Source organism: Poromitra crassiceps (genome assembly GCF_964638095.1).
Source record: "Poromitra crassiceps genome assembly, chromosome: 28".
Classification (NCBI taxonomy): domain Eukaryota; kingdom Metazoa; phylum Chordata; class Actinopteri; order Beryciformes; family Melamphaidae; genus Poromitra; species Poromitra crassiceps.
The window spans coordinates 7,905,779-7,932,870 of record NC_139651.1 but is presented as its reverse complement, the minus strand read 5'-3'; the positions used below and the strand labels follow the sequence as shown (position 1 = coordinate 7,932,870).

The 27,092-nt window shown below is 50.5% G+C and overlaps 1 protein-coding gene across 1 annotated transcript in view; it reads left to right on the top strand.

Moving 5' to 3' along the window:
• The window catches only part of fto (FTO alpha-ketoglutarate dependent dioxygenase), a 186,004-nt gene that overhangs the window by 61,669 nt on the left and 97,243 nt on the right, over positions 1-27,092 (top strand). The window lies entirely within an intron of this gene.

The window sequence follows — 27,092 nt, the reverse complement described above, 5'->3', positions numbered from 1 at the left end:
GTCCACAGAGTGTGTGTTTCTCTCAGTGTGTCTGGGTGTGCAGTGTGTGTGTGTGTGTGTGTGTGTGTGTCCACAGAGTGTGTGTGTCTCTCAGTGTGTCTGGGTGTGCAGTGTGTCCACAGAGTGTGTGTTTCTCTCAGTGTGTGTGTGTGTGTGTGTGTGTGTGTGTGTGTGTGTGAGTGTGTGTGTGTGTGTGTGTGTGTACTTGTGTGAAGGAAGTGAATGTGCTTTACGCTGCACAGTACAGTAGTTGATCCTTCATTGACAGTCACTGCGTGCTGCTGTTACCTGGATAGCAGCAGCTGTTTCTCCTTATCACACGACATACAGACTAGAGGCCTAATCCACACGTTCATTATAGCAACAGCCTTGTTTACCTCCGCAACGCTATATTAGCTCGCTCGCTTTCGCCCTATTTAGACGCAGCCGTATAAAAAAGAAATTACTCCGAGATTATTGTTATTATTCATTTATAAGGAGGAAATATATGGCTGATAATACATTCGACATCACGCGGCGGCAGCAGCTTGTGTGTTTGGAAATATAAAATGAGAAGAAGCAGGAAGAGAGAGGGGTAGAAAATGTAGCATAAGTCGCGCCGCAAAAGGTATTTGCGATTCCCTTTGAAGTGCCTATTCAACAGGGTAAGCTGAATTTGGTCCAGCGCCTGATAGTGTTCTGGGTAAATGCTTAAACCCCTTTAGAGAATTTCCATGGGCAGGAAGGGAGCGTTTATGTTACCTCGAGCCAGTGGCGCCCGTAGCTTTGTACCTTAAGACATATATACAGTAGCGGGTGAATGGAATCCCACAGAGGTTTGCCTTTGACAGAATCTCGCCGCCGCCACCGCAACACCGCTGACAGCCGGGACGGGTTTAACCCTTTCCACTGCTCAGCTGGCATCCCCACACAGGTATATTTGCAAAAACACACACACACACACACACACATACACACACATACACACACACACACACACACACACACACACACACACACACACACACATACACACACATACACACACACACACACACACACACACACACACACACACATGTAGGGGCTTGTGTGCATGCACGGGTAGCAATAGTAAGTCCCCATGTACCGAAGCTTTATTGAAAATATTGATACATGCTGTTTTCAGCGCCACAACAAAGTGACAGTTTGTGTTGCAGCTGTTTTTCTATCCATTTCTCATGTTTACACTCGTAGCCATGGAGATCAACAGTGACCGCCCACTTTTTCACAGCTCCGATTCCAGGAAATACTTATATAATACTATATATACTGTATATATATATACATATATATATATTATATATATACTGTATATGATCCTTTCCAAAAAAAGTTTTTTTCATAATTCCTTTCAAAAAGTGAAACTTTCATAGATTATAGATTCATTACACACAAAGTGAAATATTTCTAGCCTTTATTTGTTTCATTTTTCATAATTTTGGCCTACCGCTCAAGAAAACCACCAAAACAGTATTTCAAGAAATTAGAATAGTGTGAAGAAAATCAGCAGTTACTTCTCAGTTATGACTGACTCCAGCCTCAGTCCACTCCCTCTGAATATATATATATATATATATATATATATATACATACAAGGGTTTTAAGCCTGGAACCAAGCCAACTAGCAGCTAAAAAGTTTTTTTTTTGTCTTAAATGTGACACAGTAGAGTAAACATTATATATTAAACCACAAGACCCTGGTATCTCTCACCATACTGTAGTTAGCAGGTCATTCCTTGTAACCTCCGATGGCTGAAAACGGAGAAAAACAACTGTGATTCATCTTGGGGGTGGAGCAATAGTTCACAGTAAAAAAAAAAGTGGCACAATGGCTTCAGCCATACACGCGCGTGTAGCAGCTAATGCTAATTGCTCTGCTTGTCGTGACTCTTATTGTGTATTGTTACACGTGTTCTGATGTGTGTCTTGATGCCCGGGTATTACCGCACAATACCTGACAGTGGGGTTACTCCTCTTTTCTGTTTCAAAACGCTTCCCCATGAAATGACTCCTCATTTAAAGCCATTAACTCATTCACCGCCAATGACGTCTTTGACGTGTTATCAGAAATAGCCCTCCCCGCCAATGACGTGTTTGACGTGTTTTTGTTTTTATTACTGCAGGGCGTAGTTTAAACACTTCCCCAGCCTGTCACATGGTATCAGGTCCCTATCATCTAAGACAACACGTGAACAAACACATACCGCAGCTGTTGTTTTGAAATTGAGCAGGAGGAAAAGCAGAAAACTGGTAACGCTTCCTTGTGCAGACAGGAGAAACGCCATTGAAACGCGCCTCGGCGCGCTGCACGAGCTGGAGTCGCCTTCCTCTGTGCCAGCCGGGAGAAAGTAATCAAGAGATGTGTTTGATCATCGGAGGAATGAGGAAATGATCGATCAGTTTGCGAGGGCGGTGAGGACGTGTTGAATAGCCGAGGGGAAAACGGGAACGATCAGATAGCAGGGGATATGACAGGGAGACATGGACGAGGAAGGGTGCAAAATAAACACACAACAGCAAGGCACAAGGCAGAAGCGGGAGTCAGAGCAGCCCGCTGTCCTTTCTCAAGAGCTATTCAGTTGGTTCATGTAATCGCTGGGCTGCGTGCCCTCCAGTGTTGCTCCTGGCCAATCCCAGCGCCACAGGGCGTGGTTATTGCTTATCATATGTGGGGTTAGAAATCTAAAAGGGGGATCGTGTGTGTGTGTGTGTGTGTGTGTGTGTGTCTGTCTGTCTGTCTGTCTGTCTGTCTGTCTGTGTGTCTGTCTGTCTGTCTGTCTGTCTGCACACTCACTCACACCGAGTAAACTGTATTGTTGAATGTAAAAAAAAAGCACTTCATGTGTATATATATATATATATATATATTTTTTTGTCATTTGTGTCCTAACGAATAATATTTACATGTCTGATGTCAATACAGTTCAAAATAAAAGAATTGAGAGCGAGTTCTGCATGAGATTGTGTGCATAAATACATAAATGCCATTTTCTGCAATTTCTTTTCTCAGAGAGACATTTTGGGGGAAAACAGGGTGTATATAAATGGCTATAAGTAGAGTACAGAACATGCTAAAAGCTCACTTTTTTTTCCCTGGTGAACCCAGAGACGTACATCTTCATTTTGAGGTATTGCAAATCACTCTGGTGCTAATAGATAATTTACTGTGGGTCTTGAAAGATGACCAACAATTATGAAAATCTTTGGCCTGTGCTAAATATTGGCAGTCCTAAACTGGCGGTGAATGAGTTAAGGCGATTCCTCGCACGTGTGTAATTATTTCTCGCTAACAGGATACAGCTCATTTTCCTGAGAGGTTTCGACGGGGAGTGCCGCCATGTCCCCCCCCCCCCCCCCCTCTCTCCAATTCCCACAATGCACTTAGACCTGAGCCAACTGGCTTAGCGCTGCGGGTGACTGAATATGGAATGTATGAGTGGAACGTTGCCATTTTTGTACTTGTGTCGTCGCCGCGGGGGTCACGTCCCAACACAGAGACCCTCGACTGAAACAACGCCGTCGTCGTCTTTCGCGTCACCGCCGTTCACGACGAAAATGAGCTCATCGAAACGCCCCAACTTCCGTTCTCTTTGTACCCCGAAAGCTGTCAGCTAATACACCCCATCTTTACATTTAGAATGGGAGGGGAGGGGGAGGGATTTGTTGTTGTTGTTGTTATTGGCAGCAGTTTGGATCATTCATTAGGTTTGTCTGTGAATTGTGATGTTGACAGTGTTTCACTGGATCGCTAGGCTTTGAAGCCGACGCGTCTTCATTTCTCCTCAGAACACAAACGAGCACTTTACAGAGACTGATCTGTCTTATCCGCTTAGCAGCTCCCTCAATCCCTGCATTTATTTCCTCACTTATTTACTTACCTCTGTATTTATTTGGTTTGATTGCCCCGCCCCCCCCCTCTCCCCCTAGCCGCCTCCTCCTCCTCCTCCTCTTCCTCCTCTCTTCATCCTTGGCCGCGATCAGCAAGACACGCCTTCAGAGGAGGGGAGATAACATCCATTAAAGGAGTCAAGAGGAACTAAGGGGCAGCCCAGATTAATCGCTGCTCAGTCTAATCTCGTTCAGCGTGGACGGCGGGGGCATGGCCGCGGGGCCCCGCCTCTTCCTGTGTCATACCAACAACCAACAGAGGGGGAGAGATGGAAGGGAGGAGTGTGTGTGTGTGTGTGTTGAAATCTGCCTTTAAGGGGGGAGAAAGTGGAATAAAAGATGAAAGAGAGATGTTTGAGCTTTTCATAGTGAAGCCCAGCGCTCCTCCAACTGACTGGTGATATTAACACTAACCAGCGCTCGACATGGAATTATTCCACTACTTTGATCCAGGTGTAATTGTTTACTCCCCCCAGCCATGCATGTCCAAGTGGTGAAGGGAAGTAAATTATCACTGATATAAAAAAAAAACATGTTACTAATATAGCATAGAAACTTACTTTTCCCCCCACTTGTTCAATTTGTGAGCTGTTTGCTTTTATTTGTACAATGTGCACATACTGTGTGTGCTTTTTTGTTCTTACCCAAAGTAAGTCAAATCAAGTCACGTACATATTTTAATATGATTAAATATTAATTAGTCAAGTAATTTTGTTCCTATTATTTTGTCATTGTATTTTAGCAATTTAGCTGTTTTCATCACTTCCCTTTAGTTAACCACTGTATAGACTAAAAAAGAAACAACAAATAAAAGAAAGGTTCCAGATAAGATAAGTCTGAAATAAAAAATATATAAAAATAAAAACCTCCCCACCTACTGTAATACAGGCTTTGGTTTCTGGCAAAGTTGAAAATGGCGGAGGGCGGCGCTGGCCAGGGGTGAAGGGTCGAGAGAGATAAGGGGAGGATTGAAGCCGGCATGAGGGAGCGAGCGAGTGAAAGTGAAGAAAGTGATGCTGCAGACAGGAAGTGATGCTGCAGACAGGAAGTGATGCTGCAGACAGGAGGAGATGCTGCAGACAGGAAGTGATGCTGCAGACAGGAAGTGATGCTGCAGACAGGAGGGGATGCTGCAGACAGGAGGGGATGCTGCAGACAGGAGGGGATGCTGCAGACAGGAAGTGATGCTGCAGACAGGAAGTGATGCTGCAGACAGGAGGGGATGCTGCAGACAGGAGGGGATGCTGCAGACAGGAGGGGATGCTGCAGACAGGAAGTGATGCTGCAGACAGGAAGTGATGCTGCAGACAGGAGGGGATGCTGCAGACAGGAGGGGATGCTGCAGACAGGAAGTGATGCTGCAGACAGGAGGGGATGCTGCAGACAGGAAGTGATGCTGCAGACAGGAAGTGATGCTGCAGACAGGAAGTGATGCTGCAGACAGGAAGTGATGCTGCAGACAGGAGGGGATGCTGCACATAGACATATATAAAGGCTAGATGGCTTACCCGCGCTGCCGGTCAATGGAGAGCGACGTCGTCGCATGGTGGCCATCTTGCTACGGCACCACAGCTTTATATATATCTATGGGTTAAAAAAACGCTAACATTTTATTATTATTTTTGGCTCCAAATTACACCAAACTTAAACTGAAGCATCATCATCATGAGATGAATTCACGCACCTAGTTTCATGCAGTTTCATCCATTTTGCTAGGAGCTATAAGCATCTGTTGTTGGGTTAGTATTATCACATCAGATGATCATAACTCCTAGGGAAATGGATGAAACTGCATGAAACTTTGTGCCTGAATCCCTCTCATGGCATAGATGCTTCGGTTTAATTTTGGTGTAATTTGGAGCCCATCAAAAAAATAGTGTTTTTAGTGTTTTTTTGTTGTTGTTGCCATATCTCGGGAATGGAATATGCTTGTAATAAACCAAACCGTTTGTAAATCCGTCAAGATTTCAGCGAGTTATGAGTATTTTTGTCTGTGCACCCTCCAACAGCTACCATAGAACGTACCAGAAAGCCTGCCGTAGCAAGATGGCGGCGCTTCAACGACGCTGGTGACTCCGCCTTAAGCCATCTAGCCTTTATATATGTCTATGATGCTGCAGACAGGAGGGGATGCTGCAGACAGGAAGTGATGCTGCAGACAGGAAGTGATGCTGCAGACAGGAAGGGATGCTGCAGACAGGAGGGGATGCTGCAGACAGGAAGTGATGCTGCAGACAGGAAGTGATGCTGCAGACAGGAGGGGATGCTGCAGACAGGAGGGGATGCTGCAGACAGGAAGTGATGCTGCAGACAGGAAGTGATGCTGCAGACAGGAGGGGATGCTGCAGACAGGAGGGGATGCTGCAGACAGGAGGGGATGCTGCAGACAGGAAGTGATGCTGCAGACAGGAAGTGATGCTGCAGACAGGAGGGGATGCTGCAGACAGGAGGGGATGCTGCAGACAGGAGGGGATGCTGCAGACAGGAAGTGATGCTGCAGACAGGAGGGGATGCTGCAGACAGGAAGTGATGCTGCAGACAGGAGGGGATGCTGCAGACAGGAGGGGATGCTGCAGACAGGAAGTGATGCTGCAGACAGGAAGTGATGCTGCAGACAGGAGGGGATGCTGCAGACAGGAGGGGATGCTGCAGACAGGAAGTGATGCTGCAGACAGGAAGTGATGCTGCAGACAGGAAGTGATGCTGCAGACAGGAGGGGATGCTGCAGACAGGAAGTGATGTGAGGGCAGTTGGGAGGAAGTACTTAAGTCCTGGGAACACACGGAGAAGTTCCACGCTTTGTTTGTCTGTCTGTGCTCCTTTCAAAACAAGGCATGTATGAAGAGGAGAACCCATCCCACCTGATGTGTGTGTTTGCTGCTGAAGCACATTCTCTCCCCCTGTAATGTCTCCAGGCAGTCAAAACAGAGGGGCGGGGGGGACTAGTTCCTGAAAAACCACACAGTGATGTTTCAAGTGATGTTTTTAGACCACTTTAGTAGCCGATAATACAGTAATTAGACATGACCTACTCCAGTGATTCTCAACCGCTTTTTCATCAAGGACCCTAATTTAGTCCACATTAGTGCCATGGACCCCCCTCTGATGAGATGTTTCTCTCTCAAACTAAAATCTGAGAATATTTTTTACTGTTAGATATTATTTTGTCCGATCCATGACTCTCTATTGTAGCTAGAGAGGTAACAGCGAACTATGAGCAAAACAGTCATCCTTTTTTATATAAAAGGGAGCAAGTGGGCAATATTTGTCTGTCTGTTTAAATTTTTGTCCCACTGATGTCACAATGTCGACTATGACATCATCAGTGATGTCATCAATGACATCATTATTGACCAAAAATCCTCTGGTGGTCCCCGGACACACGAACCACTGTCCTACTCGATGTCCCAGGAGTGGGCCTTTACACTACTTTGGGGCTGTACCACAGTGATGAAGCTCAGAGGGGCTATCGTTCCAGGTGCTGTGTAGTGAGGTGCTGCTCCCCCCTCCGCCTACCCTTCCCCTGCAGATAGAGCAATCCGGTGGGCGGTGTTAAATGGGTGAGATGTAGGACAGTGTAATTAACGCTAGTCCTTTAGCGGGCCCCGCCTCGCCCCGCTGGGAGCGCCCGATATAGCGCTCATTAATTCCTATTTGTGTGTAATGAGAGGGTCATGTTGGATGTAATAAATGGCTCTTTTATTTGGGCGAGAGCTGCAGGGCTGCATCCTCTCCTGGCTAACAGGCTCATAAACACCCTTTAGCTGCTCTCATCAGCCGCCCTGGGTGGAGAGCAGCGTCTCACACACACACACACACACACACACACACGCACGTACGCACACACACACATACACACACATTGCACATGGAAAGGGGGATGCTGGGAAGAACAAATGGAAATACAGGTATGTTCTGAGGCAGTTTAATAGCACTAGCGCCTCTGTTTTACGTGAATGATAGAAGTAGCTCTAATAGCAGGTTATCCGCAGATTCTTCAAAAGTCTAGAAGTCTTCAGAAATGTCATAAGTGGAATATAGGCTGGTTTTGTCGTCAGCTTTGATTTAATTTTTATTTATTTATTTATTTCCCCACCCCCCGATTTTTTATCCCGTTTTTATCCCCCATTAGTGCTAATTTTAATTTATTTATCCTGGTTGCTGCTCCAACCTCTGCCGATCTCGGGAGAGCCGAAACTGGCTCCATGCTTCCTCCGAGACATGGGCAGTAGCCAGCCGCTTCTTTTCACCTGACAGGGGAAGCTTCACCGGTAGGACATAGCACGTGGGAGGATCACGCTATTCCAACGAGTTCCCCTCCCTCCGAACAGGCGCCCCTAACGACCAGAGGAGGTACCACTTCAGCGACCAGGATATTGCATGTTTTTGTGAGGGGTTCCTATAATATTTATTTATTTATTTATTTATTTATTTATTGGTCATAATTTTAGTTACAGGTCGCATTAAAACTACACTATCGCGGGAATCTTCTGTGAATCTCAAGATTGGTTTTCTATTCTTGGTGTCAAAAGTTGTGATGTGTGTCTACTGACAGCACAGCTAAATATGTAAATGTTGACATAATCATAAAAATCACAGACAAACAAAAATACAACATCGCTGTTACCGATGTTTGGCTCATCATTGGTGTTTTTTTATCCCTTTTAGCCCCGTCCTTCTCCATGTTTCTCCATAGAGCCAACGTTTCTCTCTAGAACATCCAAAACTAATCAAGAGAAACTGCATGGCAGAGCTGTTTTGTTTAGCTTTAGTTGTCCTGCACTATATTGTATATACGGTTGTGTGGAGATCTTTATCTGTGGCACTGTATACCCGCTGCAGGCCTTAAGTTCCTCCCTGTCATTCACTGCTCACTATACGTCTATAGGCTCTGCACACTGTATGTCAGACTCCACATATCATACGATGGCACGTCAACCTTCCCTGCAGGAACTGGTGGTTTTCCAGCCAGATAGGAAAAGTGAAGAACTCGCTCCACTTCAGACTTCTTGTAGTCAATCAAAACTTTGTTAGTGGCACATTTCAACCCCTGCAGGCACATTCCCCCCCCCCCTCACTAAAACAAGATTCCCCTGTGTGAGCGTGCCCAGATGGATGGAAACCCTTTTTATTGGTTTAGCTCTTTTTTTTTTGTTGAAGACATGAGGTATGGTCCCGTTTGTGTAACACTGTAACTCCACGGCTTTAGAAATGGCTGCTGGCTTCAGCCCCAGTCAGCAAAAAGCCTCGCTGGCAGGAGAGTGAGCTGCTGATCACAATCTGATATCCAGCTAGAATCTAGACGCAGCTTTCACGTATTGAAGGAGAGACAAGGGGCCATCTAGACGCAGCTGTGACGCAGTGACGGCACGGTGGCTCAGTGGTTAGCAGTGTTGCCTCACGGCAAGAAGGTCCCGGGTTCGAACCCCCCGGTCCGTCCCAGGTCCTTTCTGTGTGGAGTTTGCATGTTCTCCTCCCGTGTTCGTGTGGGTTTTCTCCGGGGTGCTCTGGTTTTCTCCCACCATCAAAGACATGTATGTTAGGGTTAAGACTCCTGTCAGTGCCACCTGACCAAGGCACTGGCAAAAGAACTGGAGTTGGTCCCCGGGCGCTGCACTGCGGCTGCCCACTGCTCCTAGTTCTAGGAAGGTTCCTAGTAGAGGATGGGTCAAATACAGAGGATGGATTTCCCAATGGGGATAAATAAAGGATCACTTCACTTAACTAGCTTTCACGTACTGAAGGAGAGACTTGGAGCAGAGGAGAAGGGACTTGTGAGCAAACATCTCTGTGCTGCTCCCTCATCCTTGTCTTAAATTAGCCCGAGCGCCTCTCCAAGCTTTATTGTGACAGACGATGATGCATTTCTGCCAGGCCAGGAAGAACCTTCCTAGTTGTCTGTGTGTGTGTGTGTGTGGCTGTCTGTCTGTCTGTCTGTCTGTCTGTGTGTGTCTCTCTGTCTGTGTGTGTGTCTGTGTTAGATGATGTCATGCCTGCATCTCCCCATGAGTACGAACTGTTGGATGATGTCATGACTACATCACTATCTGACTACGTTACTGGACGCTGTTTGGTTGTCATCATTGGGATGTCGACAGTGATGATGTCATAACTCATAATTCATGATCATGTCGTCTCTGATGGCCTCACTGATGAGGTCACAACGCAGTGTGATGTCTCATAGTCGGGACCTATAAGGGTGTGCTCTGCAAGTCCTCTGTAGTTGTTCATAGACTAATCTCACAACAACCTTCTGCAACAGTTCCCCATCTTCGAACCTTGCAGACTCAGCTATCAAGTGCTACAGCGTTCCTAGTTATCGAGACTTCAGTTACCAAGTGTGTCTTGGACATTAAGTATCCACACGTAAATCCACCAGTCTCACAGCAACCTTAACTGTGTGTGTGTGTGTGTGTGTGTGTGTGTGTGTGTGTCTGTATGTGTCCGTCCGTCTGTGTGTGTGTGTCTGTGTCTGTGTGTGTCTGTGTCTGTGTCTGTGTGTGTGTGTGTGTGTGTGTGTGTGTGTGTGTGTGTCTCTCTCTCTCTCTCTTCCTCGTCCAGGCTAACCTCCTGTAACAGAGAGGCCTGCTGTAAACATGTGCAGAGCTCATTCAGACTATGAAACGATGTGGTTTCCCCATTAAAACCCCCCCGACTGCATCCACACTCCTGATCGTGAGACAGGAGGACAAGAGGCTTTTGCGAGAGAGAGGGGAAGGGGTGTGTGTGTGTGTGTGTGTGTGTGTGTGTGTGTGTGTGTGTGTGTGTGTGTGTGTGTGTGTGTGGGAGGGGGGGGGGGATCTGGGGGTCTGTATGTGATACTTGTGGGCCCTTTGGACTGCGACCCGAAAACAGATTTGCCTTTTCTCTTGCCATCAAAAGGGGAGCACCAACAAAAGAACCCTGTAGGTTCTGCTTCATTTGAGCCCATAGAAAGCATATGTCCTGCCAGTCGGGCCAGAAGATGGACTGCAGTCCGGCCCTCTCCAGCGTGTCACAATGCCTTCAAACAACATCAGTTGTCAGGGGATCTTCTCTTTCTGGGAGTGTCTCTATTCTCTCACACACACTCACCCTTTGTCACTTCAGAACATGCTGCTCTGATGTTTCAGACACATTTTTCTAATGTTTTACACTCCATATAATCCGCTGTGTGCAGCCAAGCCCACTTCAGGGGCCTGACGTAATTGATGGCGTCCGCGACCTCGCGAGGGTCAATCTGGCAGAAGGGCCACGCCATCGATCACCGCGGAGATCGCCGGGACAGCCTGACACACGCACGCACGCACACACACACGCACACACGCACGCACACACACACACACACACGCACGCACGCACACACACACACACACACACGCATGCACACACACGCACACACACACACACACAATAAAGGTTGGGCTTTGCTATGCTTCTCGAAAGTGTCTTGAAAAGGGAAAGTTTTTAGGATTCCTCAAATATGGAAAAGTTGAGCCAGAGTAACCTCGAGATGGGCGGTGAATAGAATTGATTTTATGGCTCAGTTATGCCACTGATTCATAACTAATGGGGAGTGCTAATGGGTAAATATTGGAATCTGTGAAATATGTCTGCACTATTATATCCTAATTTCTTAATTATCACAGAAATGAAGTTTTTTTTGCCGCGAGGGGGGGGGTGTTTGACAGACCTTTTTTGAAGGGCACCTCAAAGTAAAAACGCTCCTTCAGTTTCAATTAGAAGAACTCCTCAATGTTTCACAAATAACTTAAAAAACACACACACGTGCATGCACAAACATGCACACGCACGCACACGCACACACACACACACACACACACACACACACACACACACACACACACACACACACCCTTTATCTCCATCAACCAACCAACTGAGCAGATCAAATTCCAGATATGTCTAAATGTTGAGCGTAGGGAAAAAAAACGCAGCACTCTTTTTATGATGTCACAGGAAAGTGTGATGTCATAGGAAAGCGAGCGTGGCTTTGGCTGATCTCTTCCTGGGCTGCAGACTGGACCTGCTGTACCCCGGGCAGGATCACAGCTCCCCAGTCGTTCATATCGGGCCGAGCAGCAGCTATCCATTACCCCGAGCAAGGTGCCTGATGCCTTTTTCCACCGCCGCTCGAAGTGAAGAAGGAGTGGTGCAGAGAGAGAGCAGAAGGAGGCTGCTGTCTGTCTGCCAAACTCTCCCACTCCTCAGGCCTATGAAATAAGATGTCAGGGCAGTTGAGCGTAAACCGCAGCAGGAGTGTCAGGAGATTTGGAGACGAGGGGCTGGAACTTATAGCTTGAGCTAGCGTGCTAATGTGCTAGCCACGGAGAAGGTTCAAGAGGACGCCAGGGAGGAATGAATAGAGCACGATGGAGAGCAGCGGGTGTCGTTAAAGTCCAGACGCCATTCAATTTGTTATTTCAACCGTTTAAAAGTGCGGTCTTCAATCCTAAAGTCCTAAATCATATGAGACATCGCCCGTCCATAAGGCGAAACGTTAGGGTTGTGCTACAACCCAGGTTTTACGAGTGAGAACGAGAGCTCTCACTAGTGCCTACTTCGCTGCGTACGCAGCATTATGGAAGACTGTCATTTTTGCTCCAAAAATTACTTTTACATTAAAACCTGACCACGCCCCTTTAGGTGACGTGGTGCCCCCCTGGGCTGACTGGGCCTCCCACCTCGCCCCCGTGACTACGTCACGGCCAGTCACCCCAGGGGCCGCCACTCATTTCTTCCAGCCAGCTGAGATCCGACGCACCCAGAGACGCATCGACGCAGCAAGGCTGGGTAGTGAGAGCTCTCGTTCTCACTCGTAAAACCTGGGTTGTAGCACAACCCTAACGTTTTACTTCGTTTCGAACTCAAGCTCTCACTAGTGCCTCCATTCAACCGACCTTGCTGCCGGGAGCACCCCACAGGGCGACCCGAAAGGCACCGGTGAACCACGGCCATATGGCAACGTTTATGCCTAACCGTCTGACATATTAGAGTGGCAACGATACTACTTTCTTGCCACCGACAGCACCGCGTGCGCAAACTGCGAACCGGACACGTCGAGACTGTAGTACCTGACGAAAGTGTGATGAGAGGACCATGAGGCCGCGGCACACATGTCCTTCACCGACACACCACGCAACAACGCAGAGGATGTCGCAACACCTCGCGTAGAATGCGCCTTGATACCCTCCGGGGGAACCTTGCCCACGGCAGAGTATGCCAACGCGATCGCCTCCACTATCCAGTGTGATAAGCGATCCTTGGAAAGGGGTCCGCCCTGGGCCCTTTGCCCAAAGCAAACCAACAGCTGATCTGTAATGCGTAAAGCGCGCGTCCTAGCCACATAGGCCGAGAGCGCCCTTACGGGGCACAGCATGTGCAAACGTCTCTCCTCACCCGAACTGAACGGCGGGGGACAGAATGCCGATAAGTCTATTACCATAGACCTATAGCTGGCATTAATATTCTTGGGCTGGTACGCCGGGTTAGGTCGCAACGTAACCCTGCGCCCATCGTCCCCAAAAACCATACAGGCCTGCTGTACCGAGAGGGCAATCAGGTCACTGACTCTCTTCCCTGACGATAAGGCCAGCAGCAGCGCAGTCTTTAAGGACAGAACCTTTAAATCGGCGGAGTCCAAGGGCTCAAACGGATGACCCGTTAACCCGTCCAGCACCGTAACCAGGTCCCATTTGGGAAAAACGCACCGCACCGGCGGGCGCAGTTTACGCGCCCCCTTCATGAAGCGCGAGACCAAAGGGCACACCCCCACGGGGGTCCCTTCAATCCCCATGTGGCAAGCCGAAATCGCGGCTACGTACACCTTAAGCGACTGCGGGGACTGCCCCGCGTCAAGCAAGCTTTGAAGGAAACAGAGAACTGGACGCACGCTGCAGTTCACTGGATCCACACCCTTACTTGTGCACCATCGCGAAAAAACCCGCCACTTGTACGCATACTGGGTGCGGGTCGAAGCGGCCCTAGCACTCTGAATAGTGCGCACCACATTGTCAGGCAAGCCCTGTGCTAGCAACTGGTCCCGTTCAGGAGCCAGACTGCTAGTTTCCACCTGCCTGGGGAGGGGTGGAACACCTCCCCCTCCGCCTGGGACAGGAGATCGGCCCGCACCGGCAATGCCCACGGCGGGCCCTGCGCCAGGGAGACCAGGTCCGCAAACCATGTCTGCCTGGGCCAGAACGGGGCCACTAGAACGAGCCGGAGACGCTGTTCCCTCACCCTGTCCAACACCTGACGGATCAGGGGGATCGGTGGAAACGCATAGAGCCCCTCCCGTGGCCACGCGTTCGCCAACGCGTCGTGTCCCAACGGGGGGCTGTCCTCCTGGATTGAGAACCACAATGGGCAGTGCGTCGCGCGCCGCGATGCGAAGAGATCGACGCGGGCACGACCGAACCTGGCCCAAATCTGTTCCACCACCTGAGGGTGGAGGCACCACTCCGTGTGACGGGGGTAGCCTCGAGACAGCAGGTCGGCGCCGTAATTCAGCCGTCCCGGCAGAAAGACCGCCGACACTGACAGGAGACGGGGGTACGCCCACAGGTGAATCTCCGCCGCTAACCGGTTCAAAGCCTTCGACCGCACACCGCCCTGTTTGTTCAGGTGGGCGATCGCCGCCATATTGTCCGAGCGAATCAGCACATGGCGTCCATGTATGACTCGCTGGAAATGAAGCAGAGCGAGGCGGATCGCCTCCAGCTCCAATACGTTTATGTGGCGATGCTCCTGGGCTTCCCACCGGCCGTTCGCCGACAGAAACCCGCACACCGCACCCCAACCCCAGAGGGAGGCGTCGGTGCGAATCACTAGCCTGAGCGGGACCGGGCCCAATCGAGTGCCCCTCGATAGGTAACGGGGGTCTGCCCACATGGCCAAAGCCAGGCGGGCCTGACCTGTCATAGGCACCCTGCGATGACGGTCCCTGGCTGGATCCAAGCGCAACGCAAGGAACCAGATCTGGAACGGACGCATGTGTAGCCTCCCCAGGGGGAGCACATGCAGCGCCGAGGCCATCAGGCCCAACATAACTGTGCACTGAAGCACTGACACCGAGGAGCATCGACTTAATGTCCTCGCTGTCCGCACCGTGCGCGCCTGTCGCTCCCGCGAAAGGCGGGCTCGCATAGCCCGGGAGTTCAACTCGAGCCCCAGGAAGATCGCCGTCTGTTCTGGGGCGAGGCAGCTCTTTTTCCAATTCACCATAAACCCTAAGGTTTGCAGGTGATCGGTCACCACCTTGGTATGTTTCATGGCCTCGATCCTCGAGCCGGCCACAATAAGAGCGTCGTCGAGGTAAAGGAAGATGCGAACCCCTCTCGCGCGGAGGGGAGCCAAGGCCGTCTCCACGAAAGCCGTGAAGGTTCGCGGGCTCAATGACATGCCGAAAGGCAAGACACAGAACTCGTAAGCCTTCCCTAGGAAGGAGAACCTCAGGTATTTCCTGTGTCTCTTGACCACGTGGACATGGAAGAACGCATCTTTCAGGTCCACGGAAGTAAAGAAATCCCCCTGTCTCAACGCGTTGAAGAGGTGGGGAAAAGAGAGCATTCGGAACGGGAGCTTCCTCAGCGTCTTGTTGAGGCGCCGGAGGTCCAGAATTGGACGCATGGAGCCGTCCTTTTTGGGCACGACGAAGTACCTGTGGTAGAAACCCGAGCGCACCTCTGCCTTGGGGACCGAGCGGATCGCCCCCTTGGCGAGGAGCGACATGACCTCCTTGTGGAGTATGTTTATAAACTCCCCCTCCACGACCGTATCGTGGGTCCCGTCGAACCTGGGTGGGGCCCTGGCAAACTGCATGGCGTAACCCTTCCGAAGGGTGCGCCGCAGCCACGGGGACGGGGAACACAGACGCTCCCAGGCCTCGAGCCTGTCGGGCAACGATGGTCTGTTTAGTATATTGTTGGGCACCGGGGGACCCGGTGCTTTGGTTGGGGAAGAAAAAGGGGGGGGCGGGACCAACGAGGCTAAGCCCCCCTGCCGGTTTCTTACGCGGGCTCCGCCTACTGACGTGCCCTGTGAGCGTGTTGAACCGGCGAAACCCCCCAGCCGTGCGGCTTTCGCCGGCTGGGGGGCGTAAGGAGGCAGGCCTCTCTTTTGACCGCGGGATGCGGGCTCGTCCGCTCGCGCGGTCCCCAGGAGAGCTCCCGACCAACGATGGGCCCATGGCACCATCGATGGTGGGCTTGTCCCGGGGGCCTCCTGACGGCGGATAAGCGATCCAAGGAGAGCTCCCGACCGGGCTCGGGCGCTGGGCACCGAGGACGGTGGGCTTGTCCCTAAAGCTACAAGCCGAAGGCTGGCCCTGAAGCCAAGCCCTGGCGAGCTGGGTTGGGTTTCCCCCTGCTGAGTCCCAGACCGAAGTTGAGCGCTGAGCTCCAACGACGGTGGGCTCATAGCCCCCCCCCTTCCCCAGGGAGGTGACTAAGTACGGGACTGGTTACCCGCTCCCCGCGCACCTCCTCGTTTTGGGGGGCGGGGGCCGCGTACCCTGGTCTGCCGTGGGACCCATGATGGGCCCACTGCGGCTGGGTGGGGCGCATCCACTGGGGGCGCTCTAGCCGGTGAGACTTGTAGCCGCTGACGCGGGGCGGTCCGCGGCGGCGGAGGCCCCGGAGGACGACTCTGCGCGCGCGCTTGGACCTGGAACCGGCGGTCCTCCCCCTTCGCCCGCTTGGGCAAGAAGGAGCGGACCGCCGCCGAGTCCCTCTTAGTCGTCTCCAACCGCTGGGCCAAGTCTTCCACGGAGGAGCCGAACAGGCCCCCCGGGGAGATCTTAGCCCCCAGCAGCCTCCTCTTATCCTGCTCAGGGAGCTGGGTAAGATTTAGCCACAGGTGGCGGTGGGTGAGAACAGAGAAGGCCATGACCTTCCCACTGTTCTGCGCCAGGCAGTCCACCATACGCATGGCGTAATCCGTGGCCATCCTGAGCTCTGTAAACAGCTCAGGGGCAGGGTCACCTTGCATGTCCCGCAGGAGCACCGCCTGGTAGCCCTGCAGAATGGCCAGGTTGTTGGTCATGGCGGCGGACTGCCCCGCCGCCAAGTACGCCTTTTCGGCCAACTTGGCTGTAAGTTGGCACGCTTTAGAGGGCAAAGCAGGCCTCGCTGAGTTAGGGGCCAGGTGTCTGGCCACCATGTCCTCGATAGGAGGCATCGCGGTTAACGCAAGTTTATCCGCCCCCTCTAAGGCCGACCACGGAGCCATGCCCGCGCAGAGCGGCTTGGCCTCCTGAGGCCTTTCCCATCCTGACTGCACCGCGCGAACCACGTCTATACAGACCGGCAGCCGGGGCTTCGGGCGAGGTGCCTGTGGTGCCTGGAGCGGCTGGTAGTAGCAACCCCGCAGCACTGATTCGGGGGGCGGAGGTGTTTCGGCCCGAGCGATGCCAAGCTTGGCTGCAGCCCTAGACATTACCCCCAGAAACTGCTTCTGATAGGGCTCGTTGAGGCTAGCCTCCGAACGGGTCCCTAACAGAGAGGTGGTCGCGGTCGCGCGGTCCCAATCCTCCCCGCCAGACAACTCCTCTTGGGGGGCGTTCTGGTGGGGAATGATGGGGTCATAGGGGAAAAACCCCCCCTGTTCTATCACAGGGTCGATGGGCTCGTCCCCCCAGTTCAAACTCTGCCGTTCGGGTAGGACCGGGGAGCCCTGCTCTTCAGGCAACTCCTCTTCCTCCGAGCGGTCAGACCCACCGCACGCGCCTCCCTCGGGAGGTGCGTGGCTAAGCCGCGGGCCCACCTGGACAAAGCGCATAGCTCTCTCCCGTAAAACGGCCAGGGTAAAGCCCTCGCATGCCCGGCAGAAGTCTGGCTTCAACAGGGCGTCACTAGCATGGTTGTGCCCGAGGCAAAACACACACTGGCTGTGGCGGTCCTGGATCGCCAAAGTAGCCTCACAGCTAACACAGCTCTTGGTTGTCTCCCTCTGTCTCATGTCAGCCGCCCGGTTCATTGTGCGAGAGAGCGGAGCTAACCCGCTAACAAGATCCGCCGACTGTACAAGAATTAGCGGGAGTTAACGTGTAAGCTGACTGTTTACAGTCGCTTGCAACGGTAAAGATGCTGGAGTGCTAAGCTAGCTGCTAGCTGCACGAGACGACTAGCTAGCTATCTATTTAACGTTACTCCAGCCGGAGAAACGTGCGCGCGCTAAGCTAGTAGCTGGCGCCTACAGTACCTAGCAACAGTAGTACAAGCACGGATGCAAGCTAGCTAACTGTGACAACTGTGCTAAATAGCCTGTTGTTCTAGTTGCTTGACGGTACAAGCTATTCTGCACGTGTGCAACCTAGCTAAAAGTTATGAGTGCAGACCAGAGTCTTGCGCTCGAGCCAAACAAACGTTAACCCAGCCGGGGAAACGTCAATACATACACTGTACGGCGACAGTGATACAGCACTGCGCAGCGGCAGTATTATAAAACAACAGTTAGCAAGAAGATACTCTTAGCTTGGATGACTTGATCCGATGCCGCTGGTGAAGAGAACAGGAACGGGTCCCCGAATCCTGATTTATCTCATCCACGCGAACCTCTCGAAGGCGGGCAAATTAACCGGAGCGAGTCTATTTGTCCAAACTCTGAAGAGCGCTGACTTTCGAGCTAACCGTGGAGCTTAAGAAAACGACGTCCTCCTGCTGGCTGGAAGAAGCGAAGAGTGGCGGCCCCTGGGGTGACTGGCCGTGACGTAGTCACGGGGGCGAGGTGGGAGGCCCAGTCAGCCCAGGGGGGCACCACGTCACCTAAAGGGGCGTGGTCAGGTTTTAATGTAAAAGTAATTTTTGGAGCAAAAATGACAGTCTTCCATAATGCTGCGTACGCAGCGAAGTAGGCACTAGTGAGAGCTTGAGTTCGAAACGAAGTAAAACTTCAATTATCCCTGTGGGGAATTTGGCTGATCTTAACACCTTTGGTTACAAAATAGTTTATATTTTTGAGGATGGAATCATTTGACTTTAGGGAGGGGGTCGGGTGGTGGGGGGGACATTGACTGATGAATTTCAGGTAGCAACATTTTTCCCAAAATGGATTCAGGGCATTTTTTGAACAAAAGCCAGAGAACTAAGACTTTATTGATCTCAGCAGATATAGAGTCTGGAGCTGCTACATGGAGAATGAATTTGGATAGATGATAAAGGTACTAAGAGAGTGCTCATGGGGATTTTCTGGGAATCAAAAGTACATAGTCTGTTTCAGAAACAATCGCACTATAGAGTGAAGCTTGTTAAGGTATAGAACTCAAACATCTTGTGGTTCCACAGAATTTGTCGTTTATTGTCTATGTATGGCGTAGTTTGCCTTGACTATCCCATAAGAACAACATTATGTTATGTGGGTTATTAACTTGACCCCTTAAGGCGGTGGTTTTCAAATGGGGGGCCGGGGACCCCCAGGGGTCCGTGGCACTTTGCCAGGGGGCCCGCGAAAAGTTTTCAGGAAAATAAAAATAAAAACTTATTTTTTTCAACGAAAATATTTTATGCTTTAAATCTGAAATTGTTCATGGATTACTTTCTAATCTAACAAACCTATCAATTTAAAAGTCAAGCACGTTACCGTGGAAACAATTAAGCTTAGCCCAAAATCTCAAATCAGAATGAGGGGGTCCCCGGTATATTTTCTATCTTGTAAGGGATCCTTGGCTGAAAAACATTTGATAACCTCTGCCTTAAGGCCATTGTTTATTTGTGAGATGGTGGCCATGAGGAGAGAGTCTGTCCTATAACAGAAAGACCTGCTCGCTCACTGTAGAGTGAGTCACTCTGGATTGGAGTGTGAGTTCATGTGTGGAAGGTAAAAGTTAAACGTAACATGGATGTAAGGGGGCACGGTGGCTCAGTGGTAGAGCTGTCGCCTCACAGCTAGAAGGTCCTCGGTTCGATTCCCACCTGGGACGCTGTGAGCGCTGAAGGAGTGCGTGCCCGTCCGCATGTCCCTGAGTGGCCACCGCCCGGGTGGGGTCGTGAAAAAAGGGCCTTTCTGTGTGGAGTTTGCATGTTCTTCCCCGTGCCCCCTGGGGGGTTTCCTTCACATAGGAACCCCTCACCAAAAACATGCAATATCCTGGTCGTTGAAGCGGTGCCTCCTCTGGTCTGTTCGGAGGGAGGGGAACTCGTTGGCATAGCGTGATCCTCCCACGTGCTACGTCCTACCGGTGAAGCTTCCCCTGTCAGGTGAAAAGAAGCGGCTGGCTAACTGCCCATGTCTCGGAGGAAGCATGGAGCCAGTCTCGGCTCTCCCCAGATCAGGGGGGGGGAACGTAACATGGATGTGGTACGTAACGTAACATGTCGTGGAGGTGTGGAGCGCCTGCGACTCGTCATCATGAGCGAAGGGCCCCAGCGGCGGCACACAGCTCTCATAAACAGGAGGATGGATTACAAGGCCTCCATATGGGCACACAGGCTGTCTGGCACGCGGGTACAGGGGAGTCTGCCCACGTGCCAGTGGGCCTGCTACCACTACTGCCAGGGAGACGGGCGTGCAGGCTGCCAGTTAGACAGACAGAGGTGGCCATGGGAGGAGGGGGTGGGGGGCTGCATGGTGGGGAAATTAACACCAGCCACCAGCCAAAACCTGGGGAATGTTTGGCCACGGCTGGTGAGTTGGTCCACTCCACCGCCCCCTCTGGGTAGGTAAGCAGCCATCATTCAAAGGCTTCTGGCCTGTTGTAGAAATCCTCCTTGGCTGGTGAAGTTGTGAATGTTCTGGTGGATTTCGGGTGGCTCTTGTAAGCTGTGCTGTTAAGACGACATCAAAGTTTCCGAGCAAGGTGCCAACGGGCTTAAAGAGTGCTTTGGGTCCCCTGAAAAGTCTCGCTTCTGATGTCAGCGATGGCATTTCATGGAGTGTTAACAGCTCCGGAGACACCCTGTTCGGTCAGCTGGTAGCGCTGTTTTATAGAGTGTCGACCTTCCCCTGCCGCACGCATGCATCTTTTTCAACCTTCCTCTCACTTTTTAGCGCTCGCGCCTCATACAGGAAGCTATGCAGTGAGCTCGTTTTGAACGTACCCGTGATCGCCCTGTTTGGTTAGGCTGCTTTCTCACTGGGAAGCATTGCTTTCGTTCCGTTCCGCACTCGGGAACGATTGCCCCCGCCCCTCCCCTCTCCCCCGTTGGTCAGCTTTCACATTACAGCATTTCTTCCGCGCTCGGAAACGGAACAGAGTGCACTTGCGTCATCAGCTATGCCTGCAGTGTATCCTCACCCGTGTGTCTATGTGGTTCGGAACGGTTGGCTTAATTCACACTCGCAAATGTTCCGTGCCCGCGCACGCCAAAGCGCTCCCCAGACCACCTTTTCAAGTGGATCCTGTCACGGTTCCGCGTTGCGGAACGCAACGTTCACACTCGTAGAAACTTTCCGAAACCGGGGTCAATTTGGAGACACGTGTGCTCAGAAACTGTACCGGGGGAGCAAGTGAGAAAGCACCCTAACACTGTGTCGGATGAGTGGCATGTTGTATGGGATGGAGTAGACAGATGCGTCTTGGTGTTAAGATACGGTCCTGGTTGGACGGGTGTTAGTGAGCCGCCTCAGGCTGCCCCCCAGCTGGCCTTCCCCCTCTGAATGCTATCATCACTCCAGAACCTCCACCGAGCGGCACCGCAGCAGCGTGTTTGTTTACCTCGCCTGACTCTGAACAGGGCCCGGAAATGTTTACGCCTACCCTGCAGTATAAATACACAGGGTGGGTAGTAGCGTTTCGGGTCTGGAGCTGAGGTTGCGACCCGGGGCCTTCTTCCCTTGTCCTCTCGCTCACCTTCGCGGCATGGCCAGGTGGGGTCAGGGGGACATCTCTGGTCAGCATCGGGCGGGACCGGGGGCGCTGGCCCCGAGGACAGCTACTGTCATCCAGGGGTAAATAGACGGAGAGAGGGGGGCCTGCTTAGTGCTAACACAGCCCCCCCACAGATGAAGGGTTTCTGGGCCTCGGCCTGGGCCGACTGAGGCTGGGCTCGGCCAGTAAACAAGCAGCAGGGCGCCTAAATGCCCCCGGGATCAGCCTGGGGCTAAACCTGAAGGTCTCACTCAGCACTGGGTCTTCTAAACACAACATCACACACACACACACACACACACACACACACACACACACACACACACACACACACAAACGCGTACACACACTCACACTTAAAACAGAGGCTGTCGCCAGTGTGTTTGCCAAGGTTGAACGTTGGAGGTGAGCAGAGTTCAGAGTGTTGGCAGGCGTCGAGGTGTGTTGAGACACAGAAACCTGACGGTGCGTTTTGGCCCACGAGTGACTGAGGCCCGTCTCTCCATCCAAAAGACCTGTGAAGGAAACGCTTCCTCCAAGGGGACGCGAACTCCTGATCTTATTGCAAATGATTTATTGATAACATTTCTCTACCTTTGATTTGTATCTCGCTATATTAAATGTTTCCATAATTCAGGGGCTATATCATCGTTCTTTCGAAGATCAGGCAGTCCGGTGTCTGCTTCTATATTTAGCTATATTTGTTTGAATTTACTCTGTTCGAACAACCAAATGAAGTTTTTTGGTAACACTTTATTTGGATAGTCAGTCTACAGAGTATTTGTAACATTTCAACAGCTTATTAGTTGACGTTCAACAATTCAACTGTTTAACAGATGTTCCAACAGATTATGTGTAGAGTATGTGACGATTCATGAACACGCATACATATTACGCTAGGTTGCAGGTGTGTGGAATGGGAAGCAAAACAAAATCTCTTTGTTGAATCTTAACTAATAAGCTGTTAAAACATCGACAGACACAAAAGCGAAACAGTTGAATTGTTGAATGTCAACTAATAAGGTGTTGATATGTTACAAATACTCTGTAGACTCGCTGTATAGGCGGACTCAGAGCAGTTTAGAGAGAGAGAGTGGCGTCAGCGGAGGACCAGAATGCGTGACTCATTAGCCAATGAACAGCCAGGAAGGGGTCTCGCGCTACTTTTGAATGCTAAAATAAAGCTGATAATGTACAATTTGATTCTAATAATAATTGATTGGATTTATATAGCACCTTTCTAGATACTCAAAGCGCTTCACATATCGAGGGAGGGGAGGGAACTCAACTCATCCACCACCGATGTGTAGCACCCACCTGGGTGATTAAAAAAAAAAAACTTTCAAAGTACAACACAAACTGTCCATTTTGCTGCAACTCGACAGTGCTGCTTAATCCAGAACATTACTTCCTGGAACTCTTGAGAGTAAAAAAACTGGTCCATTGGAGTGAACGGAGATGTCGCGACTCTTCTATATACACGGCTCTGGGCGGACTATCCAAAATAAAGTGTTATTATTATTATTTATTTATTTTCGCCTATAAGGGTGCGATGTCTTGCCTGCTTTGCAACTCACTCCCCTAGTACCCGGCTCAGCTTTGCGTAGAGCCGAAGCGAGCTCGGAAACCCGCGTCGGATCAGGTTTTTGGATCAACTGCGGGATCACTTGTTCTCCGTCGCGGCGCGCTCGAGTCGCTGACACGACGCAAACGCGGCCCGCTGCGGCGATATGATGTCTGGCAGGCTGAGATGGTGATACACTCTGAACGCACTTTCTCACACTTTCTCATCCCGTCACTCATCCCCGGGGGAGGGGGGGGAACGGTTGGTTTGATCCAAAACGGTAGGTACAGTTTCCATAGGGCGTACAGCCCCGGGCCCCCCCCGCTCCCCCTCCCCGGGTCACCGCAATCTTCGGTGCCTCCTCCGAGTCAGGTGTAATCAGTCACACGCCGCCGCCGCGTGTTTTGACACCTGTCCTCCGTGTGTGTGGAGGACGGTAAGCATAATACTCTAGCTCTGTGAAAATCACACTCGTCTCCGTGCGGGAAAACACACACACAGACACAATCAAAGACGTCTTCGCGGGAATTAAGACAGACAGGTGGATTGTCACGAGAAGGATTAAAAAAATGAGGGAGGGAGAGGAGGAGAAACAGTTTTTCGAAGGAGGAGGGGCGGTGGGATGACTGAGGGAGGAGAGTGCCTGTTTAATGGGGAAGAAATGAACGCGTTTGACTGGTGGATGTGACGGTGGAGAGACTGCTCTTAACAAGGCGTCAGAGTCAGTCAGAGTTACATATCCATCACTTTCACAGAGGCTGCGGAGGAGAAGAAGGAGGGGGGGGGAGACATTTAAGGATATTCAGAGAGAGAGAGAGAGAGAGAGAGAGTCTGTGAAGGGTAGAGAGAGAGAGAGAGAGAGTCTGTGAAGGGTAGAGAGAGAGAGAGAGAGTCTGTGAAGGGTAGAGAGAGAGAGAGAGAGAGTCTGTGAAGGGTAGAGAGAGAGAGAGAGTATGTGAAGGGTAGAGAGAGAGAGAGAGAGAGAGTCTGTGAAGGGTAGAGAGAGAAAGAGAGAGAGTCTGAAGGGTAGAGAGAGAAAGAGAGAGTCTGTGAAGGGTAGAGAGAGAGAGAGAGAGAGAGAGCGATGGTGAGGGGAAATAGGGATTTGAGCATGGCTGACAGCGCTGCATTTAATTTGGCCTGCCAGATCGCTTTTCATTTGACTCAACTCTCCCTCTCAGTCGGCTTATGGAGGAGAAGGACTTGGAGGAGCAGGTTTGTGCTGTGGGATGTCTCAGATTAACGCTGATGCACCACGTCCCACTCTTAAGCCCGCCTGTAATTCATGTTCAACAGGGGGATGCTCGCACGTCACGCATTGACTCACAACTCTTGTTATTGGGTGTAATTTGCCCGTCCACATATGTGAAACTGACTTCATACGAAGACTTACTGCGTCTCAGAGCAACTTGATTTTTCAACTCAGGGGGAGGAGCTTAAGGGATGGGCCATTCATTCTCCATTCACTCCAATCGACCCGTTTTTTTTTTTACTCTCAAGAGTTCCAGGAAGTAAGGTCCTGGATTAAGCGGCACTGTCGAGTTGCAGCAAAATGGACAGTTTGTGTTGTACTTTTATTTTTTATTTTTGGGGCCGGTGTGCAGCATGCACAGCAGGGCCCCTACATTCGACTCTGTCGCCGATTTGAGCACGGATTCAGGTTCTAAATGTCACTCCCAGCATGCATTTCGGCATAGTGTCACTCCCAGCATGCATTTCGGCATAGGCAGAGGCAGACCGCAGCAGAGAAGACGCCATAAGCTCCGGAAAGTTTTTTACAATTTAAAGTTTTATTTCATCACTAAATTAATTTCTGATGACTTTTGATGCCTACAAGCAGGGTAGTAGGTTTCAATAAGTGCCACTTTACGAACATTTATGGCGAAAAATGGCAAAAAGTTCCAGAGCACAATTGGCTGCATCTACATCAGCTGAGCTTTTTATTTGTGTAGTACTGCACGGACACGGAGGACGCTGCAGCTCCACACTACTTTTCTCGCGTCACCAGGCTCTTCTCGGCGAGAAAGAGGAGATTTCCCTCGGCTCGTGCACGAGCGGGGGCGAGCCCGGCCTTTGACACAGAGAGAGAGAGAGAGAGAGAGAGCTCTGTGTCACTTCCTGAAAGTCTTCACTCTTAAATGTTTATATACTTGGCCAATACGTATCTATCATACAAACAAAGCAAGCTGCCAAACGGTAATGTCTTCATTTAATTAATGTAGAACGCAAAACATCGTTAAACCCGCATTCCTGTGATTAAACCCGCATTCCTGTGATCAAGTTAACGTTTGAGTCGGCTTTAAAACGGAGGGTGGTGGAGGTGGGACGGACTATTTTATTTCGTGGAAGACTGATACCAATTGCCCGAACGATTAATTAATATGCTACGTGAACGTTAGCAGTCCATAACGTTACAGCGTATAATAAGCTATTCCCCGAACGATTAATTAATTAATATGCTACGTGAACGTTAGCGGGTATTTTAGCCTATGCAGTAGGATAAGTAATAGGCAATAGGCTACCATGCACCGGCCCTATGCCAGGTTTCCACCTGGCCTTGTTTTTATTTTTTTAAATCAAATTGTACATTATCGGCTTTATCTTTGCATTCAAAAGTAGCGCGAGACCCCTTCCTGGCTGTTCATTGGCTAATGAGTCACGCATTTTGGTCCTCCGCTGACGCCACTCTCTCTCTAGAGGACACTAGCTTTAGGTGTGTTTTAGTGGAACAGTTGATAGAAGCAGATAGTTTTGATGCGTCGGGGGGCGTCTGGGTAGTGTAGAGGTGAAAGCACTCGCCTACCACCGCCACTGGGGGGAGGAGGGGGACTCGGGGGGAATAGCTAATGTCCTGCCGCTGAAACTCCTCGCTGTCAGGTGAAAAGAAGCAGCTGGCGACTGCACATGTATCAGAGGAAGAATGTGCTCGTCTGCAGCTCAGCGAATCAGCAAATGGGAGCTACAGTACTGCGGACTCTTACTTTCTTCATGTCCTAGTCGTAACGGCTCTCCCCAGATCGGCAGAGGGGGCGGAGCAACGACTGGGACGTGAAACGTCACTTCCTGCTTTCTCCCTGTACCAGCGCTGGGAAAAATATGAATGGCGGTGGACGGAGAATAAGGTTACTGTTTTGATCCCGTTTGCATGTCAAGAAAGTCGCAGTTTGTCGCCAAACTGTTGCACTAGAAGTTATAAATCAGAAAGACTACATACACTGTTGCCTAAGTGACGTCACTTTGCCACGAGCTTCCACGAGCTTTGTAGTTTTTATACGAAACTAACCCCTGCGTTTAAGTTTGACGACAAACTGTGACTTTCTTGACATGCAAAGTTATGTTTTAAATTGACAAAATGAACGTTGGCACCCCGTGGCACAATTCAAACGGGATCAAAAAAGTAACCTTATACTCCGTCCACCGCCATTCATATTTTTCGCAGCACTGGTACAGGGAGAAAGCAGGAAGTGACGTTTCACTTTGGCTCTCTATTGGGGAGAAAGATCTGAAAGAAAGAAAAGTTATATGTCTTGCTCTCAATGATGTAGTGGAGGGTAAGCTCGCCTAAACTTAGTTTAACCACCTGTCTTTGGCTGACATTGATCTTTATGACATAAATTCATATACACGTCTTACTAAGTAGCATCAAACAGATGGAAGTTATATGAAGAGGGTCTTTAAAGAGAGCGAGAGAAAAAAGCATAAAAAACATCGCTATTTCTGGCCATTGTGTGGTTTTACCCACCTGTATCACCACTCACTCCATCACTGCTTGTTGTACTTGACACCCTTGCTGAGCACTTTAGTTTGTGCTTGTGT